Source organism: Xiphophorus maculatus, chromosome 23 (genome assembly GCF_002775205.1).
Source record: "Xiphophorus maculatus strain JP 163 A chromosome 23, X_maculatus-5.0-male, whole genome shotgun sequence".
Lineage (NCBI taxonomy): Eukaryota > Metazoa > Chordata > Actinopteri > Cyprinodontiformes > Poeciliidae > Xiphophorus > Xiphophorus maculatus.
The window spans coordinates 28,599,143-28,623,206 of record NC_036465.1 but is presented as its reverse complement, the minus strand read 5'-3'; positions in this window follow the sequence as shown (position 1 = coordinate 28,623,206).

Below are 24,064 nucleotides of genomic sequence, written 5' to 3'. Positions count from 1 at the left end.
TTTTGTCACACATTCTATCTTAACAGGTTAAAAATAGATTTGGACGCTTCTTGCCTACTATTTAGAGTTACCTTATTTTTATTTTTTTTACTTTTTAGGACCTTAATATGTAAAACAAATCTAAATAGATTTGTGATAGTAAAAATATTGACTAGAGAGGAAAATTCGATTGAGTTCTTCAATTTATTGCATCACACAATCTGATAAAACACTTAGCTCTCATCAGACAGGTTGTGGTGTTCTCCTGCCCTCCTGCTGAGAAAGCTGCACACAACCAGCACCTTTTTAACCTCATCTAGCTTCTACAAAGTGCTTTACACTATGTTCCTCATTCACCCACACACCGCACCGTTCTTTCTGTCACGTATTTATCCTGTGTACACACCGCTTTCTTCTGCATTCTCACTCATCCACCAATATAGGCAGTGAGGAGAAAAGTGTCTGAGAATACCCCAGCATGCTGCGGGGACATCACAGGGCTCTGTGATGTGATTTCAGAGAAAAAAACAGCCGCTGTGCGTTTCATCTTTAAAATAAAAACAAGAAGGATAGTAGAAAGTCTTAAAACACGTGAAGTAACAATACAACATCACAAGCCTGCAGGAATGAATACACTATGTTTATAAAAGCTTCCAAGATCATTCAAAAATGAATATTACATAATTCAAGTAAATGACCTAGTTAAGACCTGGAATCAAGTAGAAAATGCAGAACTGTTCACATCTGGAATTGAAACTGCTGATCTGATCACAGTTTTGTGATCAGATCTCGGTATCTGCTTTGCATGCTAATAAGCATGTAGCCGCCTGGAATGTGAGTGGATAAGCGAGGACGATGTCGATAGCTCTGCTGGTGTTAAATGTAGCATTACACTTCGGTTATGTTTGTCTGCAGACATCAACACACTTAAGCATCATCTGAGTGGCGTCATTTCAGCTGAAACCCTTTAGAAGCTTAACTGCAGCTTCACAAAGACATTAGAAGTAAAGTGGGAAAAAATAATGTTTGACTTTAAGATGATCAACACAGACACTAAAGATTCTAACCAATAAAAGCTTGACAGCAGTAAAACGTCAGAGGGCTTTCTTTTATTGCTATACACACATTGGGGAAAAATAAATACACACTTTGTTTCGTACACAGGCTCTGTATTCTCAGCTGTTGAAAAACGATTACTTCCTGGAGTTGTGGACTCTGTTGAAGTTTTGAATTTTACCCAGTTGCTAACATTTGCCCCGGACATATGTAAAGTACCAGTTTGATGCTATGAAGCTTACCAAAAATTGCATTCACTGTAAACAACCATTCTCCACTCCTGTAGCGATACATTAATCTCATGATACGATACGATTCAATACGATACATGATGTTCTACTCACAATACAATATATATCATGGTATTCAGCAAACAGTATAATTTGATGCATTTTTAAGATTTTCTAAAAGATTTCAGAGGGACAGAGTAATTTTGGTGACATTTTGTGACTGTTCCATAGACTTGCATTAAATTAATTGAAGTGATGACATAGTACTGGTGTAATAAATGTTTGGTTTTACATTTGTTATATATTTGCTTTGTTTAAATGCTAATTGTGTGGCTTTGTGTATTTGGTTATGCAGAGAAGGAATATTTTTTTGTTTTATTCACCTAGTATATTAGATAATGGAACTGATCTATTTCATTTCATTATTTAAATCATTGTAACCAGTTGTTTCGTTACATGTCATTTTTAATGTACATGTGCAAGTTGGAACACAAGGGAGTTGAGTAGGATTGAATGCATCGATACTTGCAGATGGAAAATTGATACTTTACGAGGAAAAAAAAAAATTCTACCGGAGAGAATTTGAGTCAAGGGGAGAAATCCCAGGCAGAGAACCGAGAGGAGATGATAATCTGGCAGAATTGCGTAGGAAGGCAGCAGCCAATAAGATAATCTTAGTTTACATTATGATTTTCCTTCAAATAAAATGGTTTTTAACTATTTGAAATATTCGTGACTGTATCCCACTTCCTGCACCTTAAAAAGAGTCATGGTGCCTCTGAGCAAAACACTTAATCTCCGACTGAACCAGGTGGGGAGCTTTGCAGGAGTCATGTAAGACAGACATGCCAGTGTTCTGGGAGCGCAGCAGGAATACAAAGAGCTTTAAAGAGTTCTCCAGCTACAGAAAATAACAACGTTTAAACAGAAAACCATTTCCAACTCTGAAAGACGAAACAGTTATGAGTTGATTTTCTTCCAGGAGCTGCGATGCGCACTTCAAACCAATATGAAACAAAGTCACTGCGTTGAGATAAAAGTTTTCTTGTGGTGCTTTGAAGACGCATTTGATCTTGCTGAGTAGTACAGAGAACAACAAAACGCTGGACCCAAATGAACACCGATCCATTTGGACCGTAATCACATCTCACGCTGTCAAACACAAACGGACAATGAGGTCTTCTCCATCTTCACTTTGTTATTGTCAGATCTTTCTGAGTCATCATTCTTTCACTGAAGCCGTTTTATGATTCTCACTGTAATCACTGGGCTGCAGTATTACATTTGGGGCTTCTGGGAAGTCTTCCAGCAGCAAGTCTGAGGCTATTCTTACTAAAGTTTATAAACTCTTGTGGAGCAGTATCTTTTTTTTTGTACATATATTATTTTTGCATATATTTATTTTCAGAAAACCTCTTAATGTTTTTTTTCTTCAGTTTTTCAACAAAGTGGAACTTGGAACTTTTTTACAAAAGTTGTGAAACCTGTTTAAATCTCTACACTTTGGACAACAACGATTCTTAAAACTTTAAAGACTTTAAATTTTTGCCGTTAGAACTTTAGTCTTTTTTTGTCACAAGAACATTTGAGACGATCAAACTACCTTCAGCTTCAGACATCAGGGTGTGAGACTGTTCCTTCTGGTCAGGAGTTCTGACCATTGAACCCTGTTATTTTTACCTGGCCTCTTTGTAGTTATTGAATTAGGCCTTAACTGAGACAAGAGTGGTGGACACACTTCTAGTAACGGCAGAGCTAATTTTTCATTTAGCGCTTTAGCATTTTTGCTAACATTGAAAAACTTAGCACACTCAGCGTCCCTGAAATACATTTTTCTCTATACAGTCAATTCCAAAGTGAAAACTTTCAATTGAACCAAGTTTGACATCTGGGTTGAAGTTTTGGTTCTCGACTGCTAACAATTCCTCAAGTAGTTTGATGCTTATTGTCTTGTTATGTTGAGTTACCCAAAAAGCCATAAAAGATGTGATCAAAGCACCATGACAGAAGAGAAATGAACACTGAACACCACTGTGACTGTGGCTCAGTGGGTGGAGTAGCCATCTTGCATCCAAACGTTGTGTCCAGTTCCCGGTTCTTTCTGTCACATGTTGATGTGCCACTGGCCAAGGCAATCAATCCCACATTTCCCACCGTGTAACTGTGTCAGTGTGTGAATATGTGTGAATGTGCATCTTGTGTGGTCAATATAACTTCACGTCCAAAAACAAATTCTGTTCACCATGTGTACAGTGGAACATGGTAAAAGCCACCACCACCTCCATTCACTTCATAATTCTGCATTACTTTGTGTTGATCAATCCTATGTAGTTTCTATCAAATACATTATAGTTCTTGGTTGTAATGTAATAAAATGTGCAAAGCTTTACATTAGCATTTTCAAAGTGCTGAAACAGCAGAGAGAAACCCCACACCATCCAGCTTCCTACACGTGTCTGCCACTAACCGTCCATTTGTTGTCATGGTTACCTCATGTGTTGTTTTTGTGTCTTTCTGTCTCAGTGTCAGAAGTGCAAACAAATGACATTTATCTTTTAAATGCTCTGTAAACAATTTGTGTTGTTTTTTGATGAGCACCAGCTTCCTCTGCAGGTGCAGCACATCACTCATGTTTCCATCCAGCCACTTCTAGGCTGGCCATTACGCCAATTACCCCTGCACTTTGAGCCGCCATTACAGTCACTGTAATTGTTAAATAGTGGGCAAGGATGAGGGGTTTTTTTGTGAATAACTGCCTGTTACATTACCATTAGAGTGTCAAGGCTAATTTCTCCATCTAGCTTTTATGACTCCAATTCAAGTGTAATGAATACTCAAAAAAAAGAAAAGAAGAAGTTTCAGTCTACTAAATTATTTTCTGGTGTGGGTTGAGAATCAGTGGATAAAGGTGTGAGCTTCACTGGAAGCTTTAGGCACCAAAGGTTTTGCACCAAACTGCACCAGGTGTTAGCGTTCAGCCCAGGAATCAACTCTATGGATGGTGGCTGCACTGCAAAAACATAAAACCTTACCAAGTACTTTTGGCCTAGTTTCTAGAGCGAATATGCGAGTACACTTGAAATGAGACAAAATTAACTTATAGGTAATTTTTCACCAAGAAAAAGGAGTTTAAGTCAAAAATTCCTTAATAATTGTGAAAAAGTTCTAGTTCCACTGGCAGATTATTTCACAACATAGGAAAGACTTCTTGTTATAAGTGAAATAATCTGCCAATGGAACAAGTTTATCAATATTAAGGAATTGTTGACTTAAAACAAGCTCTTATATCTAACTGAGAAGTTACTTGTATGTTCATTTTGTCTCATGTAAAGTGTACTATTTGCACCAGAAACTAAACCAAAACCACATGGTTAGATTTTGTGTTTTTGCAGTGTTTGATTGTTCTCCTTCAACTTGAAAACCAGCAGAGTAAATATTAGTATTTAAAATAAATTAAATAAAATTTTTACTGAACAGACGTTTCATAAGCTACTTTACTGGTAAATCCCACCCTCTGCTCTCACTGGTCTAAGCCTTTTTTATACACCAGTAACACCAATAACCAGTAAACTGGCAGTAAATACATATTAATCTAGGTTTATAGTTGACATCTTGAACTGGGAGGTGCGCACCAATTGCACCATTCCTGCCTTCACGTTATTATTTCTAATTATAATGCCTGCTTGTGCACCTCCAAACTTTTGTAACTTTTAACATTTTTCTCAACAGAAGCACAGTGTGCCTCTTGTGGACTGCCCTAGCGCCCCAACAGCCGGACTTTGCAGGTTTTCACCTGATAAAGTTTTATACAAGTACAGATCATTTCAGTAGGCATACAGGAGATTCTCTTTGAGCTGGAGGGAACTGCATACGGGAAGGAGGCATGACCAAATAACTGAGCTATTAATTCTAAAACATCTTTAGTTTCAGCTCCACTCTACAGTTTGAAGATTTGACTTGCTGTAGGCCATTTTCTTCACCTGTTTGAATATTATCAGAATGCATTTATGGTGTAGTTATTGCCGTGAATGCAGTTATTTAGGCATTGAGTCTTAGGGGACCAAAGATTCAATTCACCCAAGATTTTCCGTTATTTAAAAATCCTCCTCATAAAATAATGCTTGCACCTAAAAAAAACCACATCTTAGTCATTTGTAGTGAAGGTTGCCTAACTGTTCATCCATTTCCTTCCACTTTTCCCTCCACCACCAAATTGTCCTTGAGCAAAAATGCTGCTGTAATCCTCACACATTAGCGCACTTTTCATGCAAAGCGAGTTCGACTAATTCCCTGTGTAAAGTGTTGAAGATAACGCGCGTGCCTGTAATTCATATTCCAGGCATGTGTGTGTGTGCGTGTGCGGGAAGGGGGGAGGTGTATGTGTGTGTGGATTATGAGTCATGCTACCATTTAAAATAGCTGAAGGGGCATGCAGATCTGCGCATCACTTGTCAGCCTCTGCACACCCTCACAGAGCAGATAACACGGTGTTAAACAAGTGTAGTAGTAGAGAGTGAGGCGTTCTTTAAGTCTCATTATTCCAGGAAAAAGGCCTTGTCACATTAAATAGGAAGATAATGGAGGAACATGGGGAGTGGGGAGTGGCAGAGGAAACAAGCGGGTGACTGAAATAAACTGCGGCGGGGGAAACAAGACGTGGGGTTGACATGTGGGGTTTGTTTTGGGAGCTGTGGGGAACATAGAGGTGATGGGAGAAAGCGGCAAGATAAAGAGGGGTGTGTGTGCGTGTGTGTGTGTGATCAACTTCTGATTTATGGCAAAGGAAACAATACAGGTTTTCACAGTTAGACTAGAAACAGCAGCAATAGCATATAAAACGGACACTACAGAGTGATGTATGAAGATTAAATTGAAACCAATTTGGCAACAACAAACACCCAACCACTAAACATTTACTGGGCTTTTATATGACCAGTGTCTAAATCTATCAATTGAATCCATCCATTGTGTTCTGATTGTCTAGGATTACAGATCAAGGATGGAGACCCTGACACTTCTCTCACCAGTTACATTCTCCAGTTCACTGTGGGGGATTCCAGTGCGTTCCCAGGCCAGAAAGGATATAAAGGCCTTCCATAACATCCTGGGTCTCTTTCCAGAGGTACGTGCCTGGAAGTCTTGCCAGGATCCATCATGATGATGATGATGCCTAGAGGCAGGTTCTTCATTGAACAACAACTCAAAAGTAGTTTTTGAAGGCAGAGTGCCACCAATAGAGACTTTACCAAGTGAGATCCAGTCAAGTGGCCACCACAGATGATGATAGGAACATGTTTATATTCAGGTGTTGATCCTTGGTACACCAGCGACATGACTGCTGCTTTCTGTTGTGATAGAAACCATGAAGTCTTTTAATAACTTTATTCAGGCCTCAACTTTGCTTCTCCAAATTGTTGGATGTCTTTAACCTGTAATGGTGTATGCCAGGGGTCTGCAACAAGGCTGGGTGTATTGCAACTTTTACATGTGTCTCTGCTATAACACACCAGAGTCAAATGATCAGGTCATTAGCAAGGCTTGACTGGATACCGAGGAGGTGGTTCCACCATTTGATTCAGGTGTGTTAGACCTGAATCAGCCAGGACACTGGGCCTTGCAGACTGCAGTTGCGAGGTTGTTCATCTAGCTTCCACATACATAATGTAAACACTGACAATTATTCATCACTAATAGTATATCTGGCAAACATTTTATGTATGCAAATGCACAAGTTATAAGTCATTTTATTGTTTTAAATTTTTAAGCTTCAACCAATCAAACTCCAGCTCTGATCACTGTACTTTCCATTAGAGAGCCGGCTCTCTTCTTCAGCAGGGACCCAAGATGGCTGCCACAAAAAAGGTATCCACAAGGTAAGAAACATTTCATCTGGACAGACACAAAATGTCCATTTACACACTATAGAACTAAACAGGTTAGAGAAAACCCTACTACTTTTTAACAATAACCTTTAATCAGAAATCCAAAGTAACAAACCTAAAACATGCCTTTACGTTCTGAATTGAGAAACTAAATCATCAAACCTTCATGGGGTCTTGAAATTATCTGCAGTTTCTTAAAGACAATTGATTCATTGTATTCAGAGCAAAATGGCTAAATTATGACTGTTAAAGGTTCTTACATTTGCAGATGATCATGCTAGTGTTTGCCCACTTTATTCCTGTAGAACAAACTGTGTTTATCACACCCTTAAAGCAAAGACGTCTCTTTTCTATCTCAAGTAAAGTAATGCTTTGGAAGTGAGAAAGGGTGCCTTCATCTTTATGACTTTTATGAAAAATTGAAGATTTTATCACTTTTTTTTTTTTTTTTTGCCAAGAATGACAGAAACAATTATTAGCTTCTTGGAATTATGGCTGTGGAAATGCAGATGCATTAATTTTCATTACTGCCAGACTCCATTTTAATCACCCTAAAAAGACAACTGGGTTTCAGCAAATTCCTTAATTGTCTTCAATAACTTCCTTATTGAGGTACGGGGATCACATATGGCCCAGATTGGATTGTTAATTAAACCAGGCTTCTGATTAAGCTGGGGAAGTTTATATATATATATATATCAGTGTTTAGCAAACAGCATAAAATTTTGCTTTAAGCCCAACACTCTCAAACCTTAGGCTCTAATAAACAGAGCTCTGTGTCTCATTAACTCTGACCATTAGTTCCCTGGTTTTCTGTTTGGAGTTTCACCTCAGATGAAATGGATGAACCAGCAGATGTAGACAGTCTGCTGATGGTTGAAAACTTTATGCATCTGAGAATCCTCCAGCAAGCCCTGAAATGATTCTGGAAGCCGTTGGGCTCGAGGTGGCGGCTTGTTGCCTGCAGCTCTGCTGTGTTCATCCTGATTTATTCTTTTTCAAACTTTCGCTCTTTCTGCTTTGAGTTGAACCATTGCTTTTCTTGGAGTGCTTTTTCCTCTGCTGTTGAAGAATTTTTATTTATTTATCTTTTTATTTTGACATGCATAACCACAGCAAGAAAGCATACTTTTAGCAATTGATGTCACAACGTAATAACTCAAAACCTCAAATAATATCTGAATCATATATTAAGTGAAAAGAAAGTGCCATGGATGAGGAAGTTCACACCGTCTCTCCATTAAATCATTTTTGATCTCTGGCAAACAAAATGGATGAACTTCTAGCAGCAGTATGGACTGTTATCGAATTAGTTTACTGACGGACCGGAACCATGTGACCACACATGCAGGAAATCAGCCGACACAAATAATCAGACTTTACTTATTTTATTCTTTTTAGCGCTAAAAAGAAAGAGACGCTTACCCTCACAGGCTTATGTGGATGTCAAGTGTAAAAGCCCGAATCTATACAGCATCTGCTCAAACACGGAAGACACATTGCTTATATCCTAAGGTCCGCCTCCTGGTCTGCTGATGTGTCACGTCACTAAAGGTCCTCCCAGTGGTCATCAGATGCTCTAAATTAACTAAAGTTAAGTTTCGTTTCTACAGAACGTTTCCATATAAAACAAAAGGCTTTTGTGTAGAATCTTTGTGTCCGTAGTTTGTGTGTGCGTGCATGTATGGTGCGTGTCTGGAGTAAACGTCTCAACAGGACCCATGTGATGCTTCGTTGACTTTGTGTACAGTTATTTGGTGGAGAAATATCTCCACCAAATAATAATGTATGAGGATTGTAATCCGTCAAAGTGCCGGATGGCAAGTCGTTCAAAACGTCGGAAATAAATCCATTAATGTGACTCCTGGCTCCAGCGTTCCCATCCCAGCCTGGAGTAACACTCTCCAGCTACCCCAAGCTGATGGCGCCCCCCACTGGGCTGGAGGTTTGGACATTTTTGCAGTTTTTCTGCACAGACCCACCGGTTGGTGTGAAAGTTCGCTACGTCAGAACTTATTCAGCAAATGTGCGTCCGTCTAGTGCGTTAACTCTTTTTTGGAGAATCCAAAAGCTGGCGTAAATAAAAATTTTGTGAAATTATGAAAGTTTTTAGGAATTTTGTCGTTTCCATCAACCATTTCTAATGTGATAGTTGAAAACTGTTGATGAAAACGCAGCTCTTTGTGTCCTGATTGGTTAGTTACCACCTGTAGCAGCAGAGCTTTCTCTGTTGACTTTGGTTGGTGACTTAATGTAGCTCAAATTGAATTCTCCTTACGGACTCAAACGTAAAGCCTTAAGACTGAGTTCTGCTCTTGATCATCTGCACATGTCTAACCCCAATCAATGAGCAGATTAAAACATTAACCTGTACTGACTCAGAACACCAGCACTACACTATAACCTGCTGTCCAAGTACAAGTTTGCATATTTTGCAGGTTTGCCTTAGTGATTATCTGACACTGTGATGAGGTGCAACTAAGGAGCAACGATGTAGAAAATCATAAAGAGGGGTGGGGCTTTGAAACAGCATTCTGCATATCCCATTAAATCATATGACGGATAGCTATACCAATATTTTACATATCTAATTTACAGATATGTAAAATATATATATATAGCTGACTGGATAGCTCAATAGATAAGACACCAGTATATCACCCGAGAGGGCGGGGGTTCGAATCCAGTCCTGGGTCTAGCTACTGCCTACCTCATACCATGAGAGATACTAAAATGCCGGCTCAGACGTCTCCCGGCCAAACAAGGGCTGCGTCAGGTGTTGGGGAACCAGAGCACCTTGATGACAAATGGGCTACTGGAACAAGACGGAAATGGGCGAGAGATGAAAATGGGGATCTGTTGGAATGCTACTACTCAAGTAACCCTAATCAGAGAGGTTACATGCAAAGACTGGTGAAGGAATGGTTACTTCGACCATGACTGGGGATGGTTACTTCGACATCCCCAGTCAACACTAGGCAACTAGTAGCTCAGTGTTCCAACATCCGCAAACGGCAACTGCTATCACAACTTGAGATTAACGATATACAACACAAATGCTACGGCAAAAAGGAGGAACCTGGATGTCAGAACTCATGAACAAATTGGGCTTCTAACTGAGAAAATTTATTCAATCACTCTCAAGAGAAACAAATACCTGTCAGCAAATCCCAAAGTTAAAACAAGAGATGGAGACCTGGATTCCCACAGGAATCAATTGTAGTAAAACACTACAAAAATAACTACAAAGAGCTTCAAAAACTTTGAAAAGGACTCAAAACTGCAGGCTGAGAAAATGTTGGCGGAAAAAAGACAAGTGATATCTCAACTCACAGCGTACAAAATAAAGGTTGAAAAGCAACAAAAGTTTGAATTGTCCAGAAAGATCGACGACATTGACATAAAGAATAATGAAATAATGAGAGAAAAAGAAAAGTCCGGATTTCTTGAGGCCAAGATAAAATCTCTGGAAAAGAAGTTGATGGTGGCAGAGAATAATCTGGTGAGGAATTTTTCAAAAACTCCAATGCAGGAAGACATAGAGAGAAATAAGGACGAGTTTAAGGCAAGGAACAATTTAACTTCAGGCATATTAGCTGAGGAAAAAAAGCTCAACAGGACATTACTAAAATGTAGGAAGCTCTCACAGCCACAGAGAGAGGCTGAAGCTGAGAAAAAAACTTTTGAACCCAGAGCTGATTGGAGACAGATGGAGAGAGAAAATCCATCTTTTAGTTCTCAGATAAAGGCAGTCACCGAAAACAAGCAGGAGGATCAAGATTATGTTAAAGTCCCAGACCAAATGTTTATGGTGAGAAAAATGTCCATCAATGAGAGGATAAAACACGAGGATTTGAAGGAATCTATAAATAGCAAAACGGCTAAGGTAAAAGATGATGATATTAATGTGGAAGGATCTAAAGATGACAGCAACGTTAAAACAGAAACCAACACTAAACAAAACAAATTTCTTCCACCCATTGACACATCAACCCACAATTAGATTGTAATCAGAGAACTTTGCGTCTGGGTGAAGGCAAGTTGGAGCCAGATTTTCCTACCATTCAGGAGGAAAATCCCTAATGGTAGCAAAAAAGAAGTGATTAGGCTAAAGGTGTAACTTGGTGTTGCAAGGAGCGAGAGGGGAAGGGGGTTAGGGTGCTGATGCACCCACAGTCACTGGAAGAAATTTTCTTTTCTAGTGCTAAGAATAAAGCCAAAACTTACATGTGAATGCCAGACAGTCTTATTTTTTTTTACCCCTCCAGGGGGTCTTTCGTGGGCTCTAGTGTCCCTTATATGACAGTAGGCTGACAGGAAACATGCCGTGGTGGCGTAGGGGTTAGCGTGGCCCACATTTGGAGGCCTTAAGTCCTTGACGCGAGTCCTGTTGCGAGTTCGATTCCCGGACCCGGCGACGTTTGCCGCATGTCTTCCCCGTTTCCTGTCAGTCTACTTCATGAAAAGGGACTCTAGAGCCCACAAAAATACCCCCTGGAGGGGTTAAAAAGAAAACAACGCAAATATTGACTGAATACAAATACACTGCAAAAATTCACCTTTTGGTATATAAAATGTAAAAACAAAATAAACAGCAAAATATGTGTCATTCTCCTTCCACAATGATCCAAATCCTAGTAATATAAATCACATATTAGGAATCTTGTGTCTTTATATTTGAAGGTTTTTATATAATTTAAGTACAGGTTTAACATACAATAATGTTAAATTGAAATGTGTTTTGTTTTTGCTTTGTTGCTGGAGGAGTAACGCTCTCTGTTGGTGTTCTGTTTTAGACAATGACTTTAATCAGCTGATTTACAGACTTTTAATTCAACTCTGCAATTAATGTCCGACATTGATTACTGCTTAATCTAATCTAACTACACCCCCCGTTCATACACACACACACACACACACACACACACACACACACACACACACACACACACACACACGCCTCCCCAGTTTCTTAATTTCCTGCTTCGTTCCGACCTTGCATTCATTTTGCAGGAGTTTCAGCCGGAGCCTCTTCTCCATCTTGTCTTTTATTCTCCTTCTCATTGCGTCTCTCTCTCTCTCCACCTTTGCCTCTTCTCTCCATTTGTCTTTAGGTTCCCTCCCTCGTGTCCTTCTCCCTCTTCATAAATGAAGGGACCCATCTGGTGGCAGTAATTTTCTAATCAGGCAGGCGGTTTGATTAATTTGCAAACGGTATTGGCGAAGAGAAATCACGGGTCACTTTATCAGTCCTGAGTGCGAGGAGATTTAAGTGATACTTTAAAAATGGAAAGGTTAAACTACTTAAAGAGTCACTTCTTATAAATTAATGCAGGCTCTCCGTCTTTGGCCGCCGTCCCACTTCTCACTATACAAGTTTACCTTCGAGCCGAAATGCTCATGAAGCCATTTTTCTAGGGGAACTCATTGTGTGTGACTGTTCTCCTCCCACTGCTTGGTTTTGATCTGTGACTCCTGGAAGCGCAGGTCCCACCCACTGTCCTCGCATTTAATGCAGCTTCAGTCAAAAAACCCGGAATACACTGAGATTACCATGGATACTATAAGTTTTCCATTTCCAATTATTCCCATTTGATTAGTTTAAAGAATTTTTCCTAAATATTTCAAGCTGTTTTTATTGCCTGCAGCAATTTGTCTTTTATTTTAAATCAACATACATTATTTTCTTTAAAATAAGGCTTCTAATATTGTTTTTTTTAAGTATTTAGAAAAAAAATTCAATAGGTAATATAATAGATTAGAATGTAGATATAATGTATATTTTTGGTATATTTATATATACTTTAATAATTTTCAACACTTTTCAAAATATTTAAAATCATTTTTGTAAGACTTACTCTTTAAAAAAAAATCAGGTCACACAACCAAATATTGATGCAAAAAAAATTTCTAATGCTTGGACTCCCTGATGTGCAACTAATATCAAAATATTGTACGAATCACTGATTCCAATTTTCTTGGATATTTCACCACCTCACAATTAACAATTATTAGTACAATATGATTTATTAGAAAGTTTTTATAGATAAAATCATGGCAAAGGGTTGTATTTTTAAGCATATTTTCATTAAAATCAACATTTCCAATGTCTTTATAATGTTAATTTGCTCAGATGGTTTTACTACGTGATATTGTTGAGACTGGAGCAACTAAACATATTTTAATCTAGCTATCTAATAGAACAATGCGATAAACTATAGTTACACATGTCATGTAATAAAAAAAAAATTATACTAAGCAAGAAAGGTTTTCTCTCTTTAATATAAGATGTTTGCGTCTGTTTCATCTTTGGTCAGACGTGTTCTTCATACAGTGGAGTAACTGGGGGTGAGTTGAGCACCATGTTATTGTTAGTTAAATATGATATTACTGACCCTGAAGTATAAGGGATGGTGAAGGAAGACTTTTTATAGAAGTCATTATTTCTTAAGTAAATGTATCAAGTCAGTTCCCAATTCTGTTAGTGACCCTTGTACAGTCAACAGTTCCACATATAATAAAACACGTTTAGAAAAAATGCTATGCTATATACAGTATTTTGTGTTTTAAAGGGCTGTAACCATTGGATTTTTTTTTTTTACCCCTCCAGGGGTCTTTTGTGGGCTCTAGTGTCCCTTATATGATAGCAGGCTGACAGGAAACGAGAGGGGGGAAGACATGCGGCAAATGTTGTCGGGTCCGGGAGTCGAACCCACAACGGCCGCGTCGAGGACTCAAGGCCTCCAAATACGGGTCGCGCTAACCACTACGCCACCACGGCACACCCCATTGGAAACATTTTGACAGAGAACCTAAGTTAATATTGGAACTCTTAGCTTTTTTATAACCAATCCATAATTGCTTCTTTTGACTTCAGAGACAGACTGACCACACATTTTTACGAGATCAGAGTCTGTGCTGTAGTTACTTTGTTTTCATATAAAACATAAAGTGTTTCAGTTATTTTTACCTTTTAAAGACGGAGATTCAAACTGACTGAGAGATCAGATTCATCACTGGTTTAATCCGATTCACAAAATACCACCACATGTACCTGCATTATACATACAGTATAATACATTTTTGAGGGTGGTGAGAGTTCATCTTGAAGATGTCGAGTTCGAATCAATTTGTCAGTAATCGTTTCCTTGGAGTAGACCCTTCACCCGCCTCTCCTGCTGGTGGTACAGGAGCATGGCAGCCTCCAACCTACCACCATCAATGTCTGAATGACTAAATGTAGTGTCAAGAACTTTCTTGTCCTCTGGACTTAATAAAACGCTGTACAAGTACGAGTCATTTACCATTTACCGCGTGTGTGTTTGTGTGTAATACACAAACACACAGGTTTTGTGCGCACGCACCTCAGGGTTGTGTGTGTACCTGTGTGTTTTGCTGATGCACAATGATGCTGTTTGTTGTTACTGCGCAGCTTAGGAAGGTAATATAGCCTGTGGACAGCCTTGAGATGGTGATGCACTCACAGAAAGCCTCCGCTATACACTATGTAACAAATATGTCAGCATTAATCTGAGGCTTCACAGTCACACTCACAAATTACAATAACAATGTAGGGGTGCACACACACACACCCACACACACACACACACACCCCGTGCTGTTGTGTGGCGTTCAGAGTGAGTTAGTTTCTGAAAGAGCCTCGAGGAAAATGAGTACACAATTAATCTGATGGAGTGTCAGCTGCAGAATTTCTCAAACTGAGGAAGTGTGCAGTCATCTTGCCCCAGAATGCATTAACCAGTGATGGGACAGCTCTGTGCCAAACTGCCACCAGCTTCAACACACACTTTTTAACAAAGGACTTTCACTTTCCTCGCTCAGGAACCAGCAGAGCCATCGACTTACGCAACATATTGCACAAGAGCAAGTCAACTGTTTTTCTCATAAATTAGAAAGAGAACAAAGCAGATTGGATCTGTAGAGAAATATTTACTGCTGGAGCCAAGGCTTCTGTTCAACTATCTTCTTTTTTTATTATTCTGAAAATGTATTAGGAGAGGAGCTTTAGGTTAGGCCAACACAAAATACTGCCCAACTGCATAAAAGTGAAGAGTGGAAGTTGTTTATAAAGGTTTTCACAAAAACTAACTGCATTCTGTAAAGAAGTTGAGATTCCAACATGGCGACGCCTTTAGACTTTGGTCAAAATACCTTTTACAAACATCATTTTAAGCTTTCCTTTCCATAATCACACAACACTTTCCATTTGTTCAGTTTATAGTTACAGGTAGCATCTGCAACTATCATTGATGTTAGATGCACTCTTACATGTGCTTCATGTAAAATAATGTTTCCCCTACATCTTCAAACTGTTGATGCGAGCAGCGGCCCTATTGAACTGCAAAGTTCACCTTAACCATCATAACTGCGGGTACTTGAAGTTGCTCCCAGGAAATTTGACTTCAGAGGATGTTCTAGTTGATTTATTCGACGGGGAAGTCAGAATTTCCCAGTTCTGACCAAAACTGTAATGCAGCATAAGTCTAACCACAGGTTCTGTACTCCATAATCCTTCCATAGAGTGCTGGTTGGTTAGGTCTCCTCACGTCTGGCCACAGATATTTATCCTGACCTGGAAAAGTCACCAGTTAAGTCTTTAGTTTCTGAGCCGAAGCTTCACTATTCCTTTTGTCTTGACCGTTGCGTTCTGTGTCAATGCGACGGATCAACGCTCAAATGCTGTCATCACCCTTCTAAAACTTTTGACTTCTTTCCTCATGCTCCCTTTTTTTGTTTTCAAACTTTTTATCTTCTGTCTTCACATCAGATTTAGAAATGAATATAAATTTTAAAAGTCTGGTGAAAAACGTAAGGTATATGCTCTAGGCCACGTCCTGGTTTTAGAAGTTAACCCAGTATACCAGTTCAAACCTGTACAACGTTGCAGTAAACCAGTCCAAGTCGTGTTGCTTTCTTGAGGCTTTCTTGCATGTTTGCCCTTTTATTTAATTCAATATGTTTGACAGATTTATCCAGTGAATTGACAGTGCATAGATAAAGTCAATGATTGAACATATGTTCACCTTCTTTCTATTGATGCACTAAAACATAATAATGTGAAGCCATTTACCACCAGAAGCCAAATGATTTTTTTTTTCAATCAAGTCTACGTGTGTGCAGTCAACCCCCAAGAAATCCATTAAGGTTTCAGGCCAACATAATGAAAAATAGCAGAGGGGTGAATTTTGTCTTTCAAGGCAAGACAGCAATCAGAGTGAAACACGTTATTTAGGCTCCGGGTCGGCTGATCAAACTAACAAAGTTAAACTTCAGTGGTGTTACCCTGTAGCAGAGCTGGGAACGTTTTACTCTCTTTATAGAACATGTGTCTTTGCAGCCCTGCTTTCCTTCAGAGTTTTGGCTTAAATCACTTTTTTTACTGCTCTGCTTGAAACTTTCAACATTTTTCAAGATTTTCAGGACCAAAGCATTTGGAGGTCTATTTTACAAAACAAAAAATAACCGAGAAGGAAACAAATTACACCCTTCAAGGCATGGCCTTTGTTAAAAGAATCTGATTCTCTCAGGTTTTCTCTTGTTTCAAGAAAGAGTTTTGCAAAACAAATGAAACCTGGAACGACCTCCAACAAGATCTGAGAGGATTCAAGCCTTTAAGCTGCTGTTTATCTTGCTATACAGTGGGTCCCTGGCACTCACAGGGCGTAGGAGCCGTAATATAGAATAGCTAATCCAACTAAGCCTCCTAAAAACGCTTTTAGCTTCCTATTTTAATAGTTCAAACTCCAAGTATACCATAATATGCATTAATTATACAAACGGGAAACCACCAGAACCAAACGTCTACAGTCGTCCATATCTACAGCCAATGAACACTAAGAAAAATGAATGGAGCTCATTGATTGGCTGTTCAAACGCTATTCTGTCCTCACAAGACATGAAGCTGACTGCATGAGTGACAGTCTAAGGATTTACTTCCATTGCTTTATTCCATAGAAATCTTGGAAAACTCAAATAAACAAATAAAGTAGCTTAGCGTATTGCACTACAAATAAACAAATAATACTGTCTATAAACTCAGTCATTCTGAGTAGAAACAGAACACACTGTTGTGCTGCAGGTGTTAACGTTAGCATAGCGCTGACCGATAATGCTAATTAACATGTAAACCTATGAGAAATGACTAGCCACTAAAGCTAATGCATGAAATTCACTACAAGCTAGCATGCATAAGCCCATGTAAACCTTCTCTACGTTGCTAAACACTATTTTATGAGACACACTATAATTATAGATCATTTCATCAAATAAACTGAACTTTGTGACTTATATGAGCCAAATATCGACAGAAAAGCCAGAGCTCTGTCATATCCGCTGTGCTGGAACGTTGTATTTTCACTGACACCACCAGGGGGTGCTAAACATCCCAAATCAGAAACCTACATTCGAAGCATGTGCACACAGAGAATGTTTAAGACATTAGATGTCGTGGTCGTACTTCCCCAAGGAGTTTCGGAGAAAGGAAGGAGGTGAGACACAATTTCCAGCTTCAAAGTGTAGCTTCCTTAATGGTCGAGCTGACGAGTTACATATATCATGGCTAAACGATAGCTATTGGTTAGTCATTTAAAACTTCAGAGTCCACATGTCTGGGAAGCGATCGCTTCTCAAAAGCAGAGAATCCAGACACAACGAAGTAAAGCATAAAACAATTGTCTGGTTTTTACCAGGCTTTGATTCTATAAGACACAGACTGCGTTTGGATGGCTATTTCCCTAATAAAAGAAATTAGTATATAAAAATTGTATGTTATTGGTATAAATTATTGGGGCAATATTATATGTTTTCCAGTCACATAGTACCATTTTATAGCACAATCAAGTTACCTACGGTTGTTATAAAAATGCTTTAAATATCAAAAATGACTCGAACATAATTTGACTTTATAATTGAACACCTTGAAATTAGGCCTATGTCATGGGCCTAAATGTTCACCCTCTAAGAACATTTTTCCTAGCATCACACTGAGAAGTAGCTCATATAAACAGCTCAGCAGTTCTGCGAGGTGTTTGTTAATTGCTGCTGGTTAGTCTGAAAGAGCCGAGTGGGGGAGCGGTGGGGGAGCGGTGGGAAGGGCAGCTCTGTGAGGCGGAAGATCGGTTGGAAAATGCAGCTCTGAGGAGGAGTTTTGTCCTCAAAGGCGGAGCTAGGTCCACCCAGCTGTTTTGCACAGCTGAATGGTTGCTACAGAAGATTAAAGGATTTCTAAAAAAAAATACATGAAAGAACCAAAGCAACACTCTAGGTATGTTTTTAATGAGGGAATACCATCATAACATGATGTAAAAATGTTAATTTTACGTAATACTGCCATTTAAACATAAAGTCAATTTGTTTTTTGGCCATAACCACATGTTAACTCTTTTAATTTTTTTATTTTACTCTCGCTGCCAGAGCAGCATTAATACGATGAAGGAACACTTTGTGTTCCACACATCCTGGCCAGAGAACGCTGCGTTTCCTTTGGCTATGGGAGGTTATCACTGATTGATTCCTCTATTAAAACTGATGCATATGAGCGGATTAGAAGAGTGCTGGCCTGCAACACGAGTGTGGTGGAGCGTGAGACGAAGAGTGATGGCGGCCGCATTCTCAAATGACAGTGGCTGGTGACGGCGGCGTACAGGGAGCGGTCAGCGAGGCAGTTGTTCACTCTCAGTAATCTCAGTAACTTTATTTTAAAGTTTTGCCCCCTGAATATGCAGCGCTGCTCCACTGCAGAGACGTCTGACTCTCCGCCTCCCTATTATAGAAATCTTTCCCAGCACCTGCAGACAAAATTGAATTAGTGTTGATGCTTCGGCTGTGTTATTTTATTCTGTATGTTTTGCTTATGTAACTTGTTTTGCTATGCATGACAGTTTGCTATCAGCAGAGCATTTTAGCATGATAAAACCTGGGTGTTTTTTGGGGGGGATTGGGGGGTTTACAAGGACAGCTGTGATACAATATGCTATAAAAGTCTTCTGTTCCACATTGTGAAAGTTACATAAGTTCTATATAAATCCACAGAAGTTGTCTCTCAATATCCCGAGGCCTGGATCTACCCTTTCATCTCGGAGCAGTTCTTCTGTTTTGACAGATTGAAAGAGCTGAAGGCTCAAACCTCCAGCTTAAATTAGTTTCCTCTGACATCTAAGATGGGGAGAGGAAGAGGGAGCGAGTCTCTAAGTGAGGAAGAGAAAAGGGTGGATAGGCACTGAGGGAGGAAAACCTGAGCTGTATGGGGTTTTTTTCCTGCTGCATGCAAATATGGGGGAAAGGGGAACAGAAGAATAAAAGTTCAAATGTAATGTGCTTAATGGCATGAGAATAAAAGATATGTGTGCAGCTGGGAGCCGAATGAGATAAAGAGAAATATGTGGTGATGGGGGAAAAAAAGGTGAAGAATGGGTTATTTGATTAAAAAGTAGAAATTTCCTAAAGTGGTAATCTAATGGCAAAAAAAATAGAAGAACATTCTTGAGGCATGCATCCACCGTCCACTTTATTAGGTACACCTGTTCATTTGCTTGTCTACACAAGCTGTGTTTCTATCAGCATTTTTTAATGTGCATTTTTAGGTATCGCACTAGAGAAGGTTGACGGGAACAGCAAAATTTCAAATAACTTCCTCAAGTTAGCAGAAAAAAAGTTTTTACACTCACTTGAGGTGATTTTTGGCTTTTCTGAAAAAGAGTTATCACTCCAAAGGGGAGATGGAAACATATTTGCCGGACAACCTCTGACGTAGCAAACTTTCCTATCCCGTTGGTGGTCTGTGCCTTACCAGAGGCACAAACCTCAGAGAAATGTTCCAGTCCAGACTGGAGGTCAGGCTGTTGACATGGTTGGGCTTCAGCCATAAAAGGCCACACAGCTTATAACAGGAAATGGAGAGCAGGATTTAGACAGACTCACCCTGCGATTAGCATATTTAAAAACTGTTTATTGGTCTCATGAACTTTAATCTTAGCTTCAACTCTGAGGCTTGGGGGTCATAATTTGGTCCCCCTTACTTTGAGACAATTCTTCAGGCTGATCATGTTGGGTTTATTGTTTGGGGAACATTTTCCTTGCCACACTTTTGGTCCCTTAGATTTACAAAGGTGTTGCAAACATTTACTAAAGACTTTTCCCTTGTTGACATAAACACATAATGTGCTCGCAACTGGTGCAATGCTAAAAAGAGTTAAGATAGTCCTGACGGTTAAATAGAAAACCAATCCAGTACATTAAAAATCTGACATGTAGATGAAATGAAGCTGCATTATTCTCTATATGTTTATCCACAATAATTCATTCCATGTTTAATTATTGTTATGGTTGTTTAATTCTAGTGGGATCCCTGTGCCAAAAAAGCAATAACATATTTTTATGTTTTTACAAATAGTATATTTTTAATTAACACCTGAGAGATTTCAATTCAAAAAATCTTTACTGATCCCAAAGGGAAATCAACCAAATTAAATTTGATGAAATCTCACTTCAGTGTACAATTTGCTATGGCTAACCATTAGCCTCTATTTGTCAGTGATTTGTATTCTGTCACTCTGTTAACATTTTTGTTTTCTACTTAGCGCCCAAAAGGCTATCTCAAAATAAAAACCTCAAAATACACAAAGGGTTCCTTACTTTAAACTCACTAGCTTAACTTTGAATGTCTTCGCCAGACAAGTTCACAGATGACATCTACTGAACACTTCCTTCTCTGTTGGGTTTTTGTCAGAAATGTTTAAATGTTCTCTGAACGTGTAGATTGTGCCTTTAACGTCAGTATTGGTGCCCTCATTAAGCGTTAAAATCTGAAATGAGTAAACAGAAACTAGCTTGTGGCCACCTGCAGTTTGTGCCTTCATTAATCAAAGCAAGAGAAATTTCAGACAGCTCCTAATGTCAGACTTAAGGCCAAAAACACACTCTGCAAGAACAGGGAAAATGAGTCATTTTACTAACTTTGTTCTTGCTAGAACATGAACAAAGTTATTCCATACTTCACAAGAACTAATGTAAAAAACTTCCCGGAGGAGGACGACCACCGTGGCACAACCACGTCATATTTGTCCAACAACCTTCAAGATACAGTATATGTTCTGCCAAGGTTATCAAGAACAAGCTAAACTGAGAGAGAACAATTTTTTTTTTTATATAATAATTTCTATGTCATGATATCAAAAACACAATTTCACTATGAAGTGATTTGTTTTTACAATAATGTATGTAGAAATTATTATTATTATTACTTTTTACCCCTCCAGGGGGTCTTTTGTGGGCTCTAGTGTCCCTTATATGACAGTAGGCTGACAGGAAACAGGGAAGGAGAGGGGAAGACATGCGGCAAATGTCGTCGGGTCCGGGAGTCGAACCCGCGACGGCCGCGTCGAGGACACAAGGCCTCCAAATACGGGTCGCGCTATCCCCTACGCCACCATGGCACGCCCAGAAATTATTATTGTATGGATAAAAAGAAAAAAAGTAAATTGCTCCCTGGTGGCCGCGGTAGGTACCGCACGCTTCGTCGGTAACTTGAGCTGCCGTGCAATGTGCGTCCAAATGTTCAAAGCTCCGGTCAGAAGTTAAGTAAGCAAAACAATGTCTCAAAAAGAACTTATGCTTCAGGGAGGGAGAAAAGAAAAAGGAAGAATAGAAAAAAGCCAAGATAAAAGTTTGACATGTGCAGGCATGACCTGGTGGGCCAGTCTGTCAGTCTAACCTCTCACTGCAGAGCAGAAGAGGACAGAGGCTGATTTTTAAACCTCTGCTGATGAAGATCAGATTAGGGGATAAGATGGGCTTCACATACTTCACATAAGCATCAGCCAATCACGATCCCCCAAAATTAAGGAAATCGGCACCCAGAAATCAGTTGGCTAATAAATGTATCCTATATTATACATGTATATGATGTAAACAGCAATGCCAGAGATGCAATAGGTTTATAGCAGGTGTGTGAATGATCTAATGATCAGACTGCTGATTACAGCCAGTCCACATTGTTAGCAGAACTAGAGGGCCCCAAAACCACATTTCACGTAGGGCCCCATGGAGGCTTGGGCCGGCCCTGAAGCTAATGCTAAAGTGTTAACTTCAACCACCAGTAGATTTTACTGCCATGTGTTGTAGGTTTAATAATGATCATTCTGCGCCGCAATCAATCAATATATTCATAAAAAATAATTTAGGGGAACTCTCTGGTGCTGAATGAAAATTAACTCATTAACTAACTATTGGCGCCTTAGTGGAAATGTACTTACCAATGGTTACCTGTACGACAGCAGAATGAGTGAGGGTAAGTGATGTTGGACTATACTGCCAATACGTTCAACACAAGTATTCCTGATGTGGGGGATGCACACTTTGGTGTCAAGAATCTTAAGCAGAACTGGCCATACTGGTCTGATACCTGTAACAGAAGAGTAGTGAAACAATAACCTGGTACATAAGTGTATCCTGAGGTGATCCAAGAGACAGCTACAATGTGGCTGTGGTTGAGTATGGTACAGGTACAGATATAGAAAAAGATATCTGAGATTCAAAACATGTCTGGTGAGTAGGAAGAGCGCAGAAGCATCAGAAATACTTTTACAGGAGGTCGTCCAAATTATACAAGGCAACAAAAGCCAATTTTATGCTTTCCCAGCTCCTTGACAGATAATATAATAAAAACTCGGCTCCCTACCTGTGTGTCAGTTTACCCCAGCCAGAGCAAAAGCAAATCAGAATGGCCATGCTTCTCCCATTTATCAGTCCCAGAGGAGAAAAAGAACAAGTGTTAGCAAATTCATCAAGGAGTGCACCCGCAGCGTAATCGGTTTCTACTGTATACAATAGAGACGCTAAATCACCTGCAGGCAGCTGCCCGTCTGGTGAAGGAATAGAAGAGGATTATTCCACAGTGTAAGATGTTTAGATTTATACAAAACCCTAATCCAGGCAGCTTTTTCTTATTTTGGGAAACATCAGCAAGAGCTACTGACAGACTCTCAATACCCAATGACAGCCAACGCTGATCACTGGCAGTTTCTACCAGGTAAATGCATTTTCCTTTCTTGCATTGCTGAATGATGACAGTGATAGTAATCCGTAACATCGTAATCACTAAACTAAGTGTTTGCAAATGTATCCGTTTTAATTATACACTTTAAAATATAAATATGAAATTGGGATGGATGCAGTGCAATGGTGAGACTTTTGGTGAATTTACTGGAATCTTCTGGGCTTATGAGTAAATTTAATAGTTCATAGTAATTTGGAAAAGGCCTTGTATACAAGGCCTGATTGTCCCTGATTTCCCTTCTCTAATATCTTTGGCGTTCTCTACTGCGGTGACTGTGGATCAGTGAGTAGAGTAGTTGTCTTACAATCAGAAAATTTGGGGTTAATTTCAAGTTACGTGGGAATTAATCCGTTAACCTCCAAGTTGTCCACCATCTGGTGTGTTAGTGAGTGTGGTTGGGTGATGGTGGATATAAGCAGGGGTGGGCAATCCTGGTCCTCGAGGGCCGGTGTCCTGCAACTCTTAGATGTCTCCCTGGTCCAACACACTTGAATCCAACAGCTGAATCACCTCCTAAGTGCAGTCAAGTTCTCTAGAGTCCTGCTAATGACCTCATTATTTGACTCAGGTGTGTTGAAATAGAGACACATCTAAAAGTTGCAGGAGACCGGCCCTCCAGGCCTGGAGTTGCCCACCCCTTATATAGTGTAAAGGGCTTTAAGTGGTTAGTATGACAAAAAACAGTGGCATTTTATTTCAGTGCATTTACCATTTACACCATGTTGACGAAGGCAGCATTCACACCAGCCCTGCTTAGTCTGCTTTAATTGAAATCCAGTTCCTTTGCTTAAAAAGTCTGATTGGTTTGGTTTATGTGTGGATGTGGAATCAAACTCTGATCC